We start from the raw sequence: 9,072 nt of genomic DNA, 5'->3' as shown, positions 1-9,072 counted from the left end.
CAAGCCCTGTCTGTTGCCTTTTGCCCTTTCACTGTGAATCTCTCATGAGAATCTGGATTCAGTTTCCCAATAGGTAGCTGCAGGCAGCCAGGAGATCTCCCTTCAGCTGTTCCTTCTCCAGGCTAAAATAAGCCAGCTGCCTCAGCTTCTCCTTCTACCTCGCTCTCTCCAGCCCCCCACCACCCTGGTGATCCCTCCCTTGGGCTCACTCTGTGTGGTTGATCCTGCTCTTGTGCTGAGAAAGACAGAACTGGACCCAGTGCTCCCCCTGACCTCAGCCAGTGCCGTGTCATGGGCAGCGATCAGCCCTGCTGGCTGCTCACTGCACTTCTGCCCAGGCAGCTTCACAGAGATGCTCTGGCTTTGGAAGGTTGCAGCACTTTGCTGGACAGGTTCTGAGAAACCTGAGCTAATACTGGGGTGGGCCTGGCCTTCACAAAGCAGGGGTGTAGCAGGCCAATGGCAGATGTCCCTCCTGCACAAGTTTTTATGCAGGTCTGTGCAGCTCCCCAGTGGGCTGCCGTCACAGGATGCAGTCCCTGCACACAAGAGTCCAAAAAGTAGATCTACAAGGACCAACAAAGACTTTGCTCAACATCTGAGAATTCCAGACTGATCTCTTCTTCATCCCAGCATAGTTTACAGCATATCCCAAGTGAACAAATCCCAGAGGGAGAAAGAATGAATCATCTCAGCAGCAGCATTGCACTGATGGACCTCCTGACACAAGCAGCCAAAAGCTGCCTTGCCCACCCTCAGGTCCAAGAAGAGGCACTTGCATTTGTCCATACTCTGGGTATATGAGCACAGCCTGAGACTATGAACAGCCCATGTGCAATACAGGGGGAGGGGAAAAAAGCTGAACAAGAAAAGAAAATGAAAGAGAGAGGAGATGGTTCCCAGACACCATCACTAGGCCACGTATCCTATTGCATGTTTTGTGTAAGTCAGGTCTTATTTAAAACTCTCTCTTAGTTCTTATGTTAACTTGTTCACAGAGGGTAATCCTGTGAATGATGTGCTTCTGGCATAACAGCTAACCTAGTAAAAGACTTACAACATTAAATTTACTTGTGAAAGGAAAGGGGACTAATTCTTCCAAGACCTTAAAATGAGCACCTATTAATAGCTTTTGTCAAAGTGAGTCATCATCCTCATCTCTTAAACAATGACTCATGAATTAGCCACACAAATAATTACATCTACTGACCTCTACAAGCAGAAATTTAAAAACAAAAAGCAAACAAGCAAAAAAACCAAAACAGAAAAAAAACCAAAAACCAAAAAAAAAGCAACCAAAAAAAACACTGCAAAAAACCCCCAACTACATATGCCATATAAAAAGCCATATAAAGTTCCATCATATCAATAATTAACTATAATTGACTAATAGGATGACAAAAAGAAGTGCCTACCTTTGCTGTGGGATAAATCAGAATACTTAATATATGTTACCAAATGCCACCACATTTTCATGTGTTTTGTTTGAGCCTTGAGTGATTTGTATAAATCCATAAGAACCCTTCTGAAACTCTCCAGCTGCCTCAGAAGGTACTATGAGACACTCTGGATACCTTTACTACGCTATTTCTAAAGCATGGCTTTGGGGCAGTAGAGCCTTTTCTCACAAGCTGCAGTGAGGTAGACACCAACCAGTTCTCCAGTCAAATCAAAGTCAAAACCTCAAATCCCAGCACACACAGTGGGCTCCAATGCTCATGGTGGCCTCCAAACACTGTTGTATTGTGTTTGTATAAGTTGGTCTGTTCTCCCCTATGTTAGAATGGTTCTGCTCTGGTTCTCCCTCCCTCCCTGTTAATGTCTGTCACCTAACTCCACCCCAGTTGTCATAACGATCATTGTGTCTTTTTAATCTTCTCCCCGGTTTCGCTAGAGATCAAATGTATCCTTTCCTCAACCCCACCCCAGTGCCCTGCCAGTCACTCCCTGCCACCACCTTTTCCTCTAGAAACTTCTGTCTAGGGCTCGGAGTGATTGGTTTAGGGGCCGGAGCCCCTCCCTCCTGTTGTCACAATTGGTGTTTTCCTGTTGTCAATCCCCTGTACCCCGCTCCCCTCTGGATTCCCATTTGCTCCTGAACTGGTTCCACCCCTGCCTCCCTCACCCTCTATAAGCTCATGTAACCGCCTCCCCTGGTTTCTTTGGTTGCTGATCTTCCCTGGGTTGGTAATAAAGCTTGACTTCACTCCAGTCAGAGCGCACCCTCTCATTCCCGTTGGCCGCAGCCCATAACCGTTCTCGTCCTGGCAGCTGTAGCGCTGGGCGTTTGCCCGAGGCGCTGGCCTGAGGCCTGGCTATTGGGACAAGTGCCCCCAGCTAGCCGGGACGATCTTCTCTGAACCGGATCGCTGCAAAAAAACGTGAGAGTAATTGTCCTTCCTACTCATAAGAAATTACTGTGCCAAGAATTATAGGGAATGCTTTATAACATGTCTTCATTTCAGGAAAACCGTCTTCTCTTTTGAGAAAGAGACAGTCACAAGTGCTTTAGGGGCACAGGCCCCAAATTCAGTCATAGCTACAATAATTTGCCAAACCCAGTTTTCAAGCTAGAGGCGCTAGAATGCAGCTGCATGACCTAGCATGGATTTTACCACTGTACAGAGCCTTTGGAGCTCCACTGAGGACACCACGGAGTCCAGTAAGGCATCTGTCTACTGACAGGAAGCCTGTTTTTTGTCTTGAAACAGCCTTTTCAGAATTTCTTCTTTATCCATGCAATTATGGAAAATATGTAGAAAAACAGCACCCTGTGACTTACATTACAAATTGCTATTAAGCAACAATCTTGAATTTTGCCATGTGAATGCAAATTTTTATAATCAATCCAGAGGAAAAGTATTTTCATATATACATGAGACACTCATTACCTGCTTATGGATATCCCACTATCTGGAAAAATAAAAAGACACTATGCAGCAGTTAATCAAACATACAATTTTCTGGTTTATTTCTTGAGTACAAGTCTTGATGATGTTTTTTTGGGAAAGATCTTCATGACATAAGTTGTGAGAGTACTGAAGTTCATCGTCTTTTGGGACCTCTAAGCAAGTGTTTCCAAATTCCATAGGTTAACACATCCATATAATTTGTTACAAACACTACTAGTTTGTGCCAGAAAGTTTGTAACAAGATGCTGGCTGGCTACCAAACCACTAACTCTCTAGGCCTGGCTTAGGGACAATTCAGAGTTATTTAATGAAAGAGTGTATGGGCTATGAAAGCCTGTAAGACTCACTTCCCAGCGTGGTTTGCTCTCTCAGTGATCTTGTTTGGCAGCTCCCTGCTAGCCTGGAGCCCCACCCAGGCCAGCTTTGCTGAGCCCAGACTGTCACTGAGCCGTGGACTCTCCTTTTTGCCTCAGATGGTCTCAAATTGCATTCAGACTCTCCATTTAGGAATAATAGGCAAATGGTGTGCACAGACATCACCCTTTATATAGGATGGAGTGCTGATGCCCTGCTCTCATTCAGCAAGCAATTATAAAGGCTGTATTTAGTGGTAAGGCTGAAATTTTGGTAATGCTCACGATACTTCATTTTAGGGTTTGGGTTTTTCTCCTTTTTCTGAGAGGACTTTCCCCTTCCATAGTGTCTTTCATCTGAAAATACTTCCCAGTTTAAACATATGTTTACAGAATTTTTTTTCAATATGTTCCTGAGCCATGGGAATAACAGAAGCATTGTGGTGTAATGTGCAAAGCATCACTGCTTTTAAATTGAAGTGGGGAAACAGTGAATATTGCCTTAACCTGGAACTACAAGGGTAATTAATATAACTGGAACAGCAGGTTAATTAAAAATACTCTATGACCTAGGAAGATTGTTACTAAGTCCAAGTGATCAGATCCATCTTTTAAGGTTGTTCTTTTAAGAAGTTTTTTGTATAAAAAGTTACTGGTACTTTTCACATTAAAAAAAAAAAAATTGCAGATCCAAACAAGGTACTTCTGGACTCAAAGGAGATACCTGTGCATGATGATTCTCCATGTAAGTTAAGGATTTTGGTTTTTTTTTGTTGTTGAACTATTATCTCCCAAGCGTTCTTCTTTGATTTAAGATTACAGCTGAGTTAGTTTCAGGATTATTTTACAGCACAGGGCAAAAACTGTGTCAAGGACCCAAAGAAGGCATAGGAGGCTGTTATTGATGAGTTATCATGTAGCCACCATAAGAGGCTGTGCATTTTGCCTTTTCCTCCTACCTTTGAGAATTGTCTTATCTGGCTTTCCAGAGGTTTCATGGAAGATTCAAAACTGTTCTCCTAATTTTCCTTTGACACCTGACACACTGCTTATGCCAAGGACTCTACTGAACTGAAACAAATTTAAGCCTAATGAAGATTTTCTACATATCTTAAGATTTGAGGCATAAGTCAGGGATGTCATGGACTGAAATGAGCAAAACAACTACCAAGACCTCAAAATTCCTATGATTCAGCATGGTAACCTTCAGCAGCCAGAAGGGGGAAAATACAGCAATCCACATTCAGAGTACTCACCTGCCACTTTTGTCTCCCATTAAGTCAAATTTACTGTTGTTATTGCAGTTTAGATACTACTGGAATAACAGTGACTTTAAAATACACATACTCTCCAAAGATGTCAATCACGAAGTCTTTTTTGTTTCTATTTCACTAACATTTGTACAACAAATGAAGTTATCCATGGATTTGTGTTCTGCTTTACTGGTGTTTAAGCCATATGTTGATACTGATAGTTTGGAACTGAAATGAGGCAATAATCAAGACAGAATTTATTGCAGCTCATCTTAAAGTAGCAATTCTCAATCCCTAATGATGCAGGGTGATACCTCTTAGGGAAGGAGAGAAACCTTGTAAGGGCTGCTCCCACCTTTATCCCCATCACTGAATGCTTCCTCCATTCTGACAGTCCTGGGAGGAGAGTGGAGTCTATTTTATGTCAGTAGGAATATGGGGATTAGATAGAGTAGATGGGAGAGGGTTTAAAGGCAATGTCTGCTTGCATGGTGGTGATTATATGTTTGGAATTATTTGATTAGTTCTCCTCCTTATTCCTGGGAAATGGAGAGCTGAAGCATTGCAAACAAGCTGAATTGAACTGCAGAAAAGTTTCTCTTTGTGGAGTTGCCCATGCCCATCAGCTCAGGCAAGGTCACTTTTAGACCTAATTGTGAGAAGCTGGGTTGTGAGGGAGAGAAGATTTCTGCAGTTAGAAGTAGCAAGAGATGAGGGGGTATTCATGCCTGGGAGAGACACAGGTCCTAAATACAGATATCATAAGCAAGCTTGGCTCTAGGGGTGCTGTAAACTCCCAATAAAAGGCATTTGCAGGATTCAGTATGAAACACAGCCAGCTTTGGTGGAGTTTGTTGTCAGGATGACTGGACAGATAGCAAAGCAAACTGTGTTGGGCTCTGTGTGAGCCAAGGAGCTGCAGACAGGGCCAGAACAAGAGCACCAACATGGGTGAGGAAATCCAGCAGGATGGAGTGCAAAATATTACAGCAAATAAGAATGGGCTGGTGGACATCATGTAAAAGGAGGAAAACTCTAACTTGGAAAGTCACAGTGCATGTCTGGCAGTGGCAGAAAGGCTTTCATGGCACCACCTTTCAGGAATGTTCTTTAAACCATTTGTACTATGCAATGGATATTCATACCCTATTGAAATATTCCTTCCTCATTGCCTTCTTAAAATCCATTGTTTTCCCTAAGAGACAGGAAGAGTTTGAAAATACCTTCTGGTGTATATCCAGAAGTCTTGTGCTTTCTCCAGCTATTTTGATAATGAGGAGACAGCAGCAGGGACAGGCCTGTGCCAGCTACTGCCTCAAGTGATGTGGGGCACTTGAGGATTGTACAAGATTGTACAAGGCTGTGCCAAGGACATTTTTCTTCCCACTTTTTCTGTCCTGATATCTGGTAAATCTGCATCTGAGATAAATAGCAAAAGTACTGCTATAAAAACAATTCTCTGTAGCAGAGTGATACAGAAATGCATGAGTAGAATATCTATTTTTTTTCCTAATTCTTTTCATCTTTATTTACAATCCAAAATAAATAAAATTTTTAAGATACCATTGAAATTAATGAAGTCTTTCTTATTCAATTCAGCCTCAAAATAGTTAAATATTTATGCAATTCATCATGGCTCTGCAGCCTACCATCACCCAAAGAAAACTTTCCTTATAGGAGAGGGGAAGTTTATGTAGCTGCAGTCTTGGATTACATTGATTCAGTCCTGAGGCAATACAGATGCCAATTATATGATACACATACCATACATCTTTAAATTCTCTGTAAAACAATCCCTGAGAAATAATTGTTATTATCATTCTAGTCAGGCACTGAAAATACAGCCAGCACTGTTCCTTACCTATTGATACAAAACCAAACTTTTAGTGTGTCTGATAAAAGCTTCATTCTTTCTCTGTGTTAGTTATGATACAGCAATCATGGATTGGTCTGTAAAAGGACTCTAATTTCTTTACTGAGAACTTGTCAGCCTACATGCTTCCATATCATATCACTTGAAGTGTTAAAGAAACTTCTTATCTTCCTGTTCTTTACATTACAACTTCGCTTGACCCTCTGGGTTTTCACAAATTTTTTTGTGATTAGTAAGTGCCAATTACTCTTATGCAAGGAGCTAAACAATTAAAAAAAATTAGTTTCATTGTAAAGAAATAGGATTTTTTTAAGTCAAAATAATTCTTATAGAGGCATAAAAATTTGTGTCCTTCAGACTGTAGAGTCTCATCAGTAGAAAACTAACAAAGACAATTTCAGTTGTTTGAGGCTTCTTTTTATAACATGAACAAAGAGGTTTTTCAAACCCTGCTACCCAACTCAAATTGACTTATCCAGTTTTAAAAAGTACCATTTTGCCTCACCTACTAATTGTGTAGACAAAGCTATGTGACATCTCTGCTAACTCACCTTCACATTAATGTCATCCTTGCCACTGTGCTTGCCACCAGTCTGTACCTCTGTACCTCTTCCCAAGGTGGCATCATAACCTCTCCTACTAGGCCCAGAGACTAACCAGTATTTCAGCTTTTCCATCTGATTTAGGTCACAAGAAAATTAATTAAATAACATTCTCATAGACCTATCTCCAAACATTTAAATCTTTATATAATAATCATGATTGATAGCCTACAAACAACCTCCTGTTAGGAAAAAATGAACATTAATAGTGCATTAAACCTATGTGAATGAAATTAGCAGACACATAAGGGAAAACAAATGTGTCCAGCCATATTCTCAATGCTCTCCAATCTCAAAGGTCCACTTTGAACCTTGCCAAAACATTACTCTGAAGATCTTACTTATTGTCCTAACCTACAACCCATACCAATAACTGGATGTAAGACAATGTTATTCTAGTGAGAATTTCTCAAACTTCCCTTCCTTGAAGCATACCAACTTTGTTAAAGTAATCTCAGATGTAAACCTCTACAAACCAGGAACTTGAGCATGCCTGAGGAATAAATGCAGGGCCTGGCAGCACATCTCCACTCTCACCAGCATGGATGCCACCAACACACAGCATAGGATGTGCATGGCCGTGGAACCTTCTGTCCTCATTGAAACCACCCTTGTGAAACCAAGTCATCGCTGTTTTCCAGAGCAAACTCAAAAGTAAAAGAGTACAGGACAGAAACATTCAGGTACCAGTAGGAGAGCACTTTTCACTCCCCAAAATATCACACCATTGGTCTCTTAATCTGTTACTCAAGAGAGACATCAACCTTCAGCATGAGCCTGGAAATAAAAATCACTAGTTCTACTGGCTATTTGAGAACCATGGATTCACTAGAGCCAGAAGGTTTATACTACAGTATAGCTTTCCCCACTGCCTACCACACACTTTATATTGCTTTTTTACTATGGACAATGCTGACTCTCTATTCAGCCCTGAACATTTCTTTTTTGTGATTGCTGAAACAATGTCAGCCTCACTACAAGCAGATGGACTGAGGTTTCATTTCAGCATACTTTTATGCACATGGCTAAAACAGAGGCAAAGGAGAATTTCACTTTAGGAAAGCTTCCTCTGCTATGGCTCTGAATATAAGAAGGGGCATCTTATAATTAAAATATTGAGAACTTTAAACAAAGAAATTAGTTCATTCAAAGCTTCATGATATTAATATTCTAGGGATTTTTACTGTATCTTTACTGTAAGGTAACATAACTGGTATAGTCCTCAAAGAGAATTTTTTTCCAAAGCAACACCTGACTCCATAATGTCCTTAACCAGCAGAAGATATATTGCCAAGTGTCTATGTAAAAAAGGAAAGTAACAGGAATAAAGCTGGATAAAAGGGATCATCAACATTAGTAGGCTTTCTAAAAAAAGTCCTTCCTAGCAAAACACACAGGATATCTGATCTGGGAACTACTGTAGGATTAAAATTCTAAGGTTAGTCCATGTTAGACAACAGAAGAAATAACACAGAGTGACAAACACCAACATAAAAGGATGCTTTTTGGATCCTATTCCAAAGCACTCTGTTAAAAACTACATAAGCTAATTCACACTTTGAAATCTAATCATTTGGTTCATTCCCTCTGTTCTATTTCCGGCAGGATATCTGTGAGATGTCTACCCACTGTTAAATTGGTAACCTTCTCGAGCAAAATTGATCATTGTCATGACTACTCCTTTTCCTTTATCATTCAGGGAACAAGTAATTCTGAACTGTATTATGGTAGGCTTTCTGATTTGAATTTTTTTTTTGTGGTTGTCTTTGCTTTTTGTCTGCTGTCATGTCTTTTCCTGGGGATATATTTTGCCACTTGGGAAATTCTGAGAAGATAAAACACTGTGCAATTCAAAATTCGTAACAGTCCAGAGCATGTGTGTTTGCATTTGTGGAGGTTCTGTATTTATTCTCTGTCTCCCTGGAAAACCTCCTAGCTTTTTATTTCTAGCTCATCTGTGGCACTTCATTTGTAACATGCTACAGGCTTCCAAAGACAGACACAACACAAAAAGGGAGAGGGAAAATGCTGAGTTCATCACCATAAATTACTGATGCTTCTTCTACTTAACTTACTCAT

The sequence above is a fragment of the Molothrus ater genome, chromosome 4 (assembly GCF_012460135.2).
Source record: "Molothrus ater isolate BHLD 08-10-18 breed brown headed cowbird chromosome 4, BPBGC_Mater_1.1, whole genome shotgun sequence".
Lineage (NCBI taxonomy): Eukaryota > Metazoa > Chordata > Aves > Passeriformes > Icteridae > Molothrus > Molothrus ater.
The sequence above is the reverse complement of the archived record's forward strand: the minus strand, read 5'-3'. Positions refer to the sequence as shown.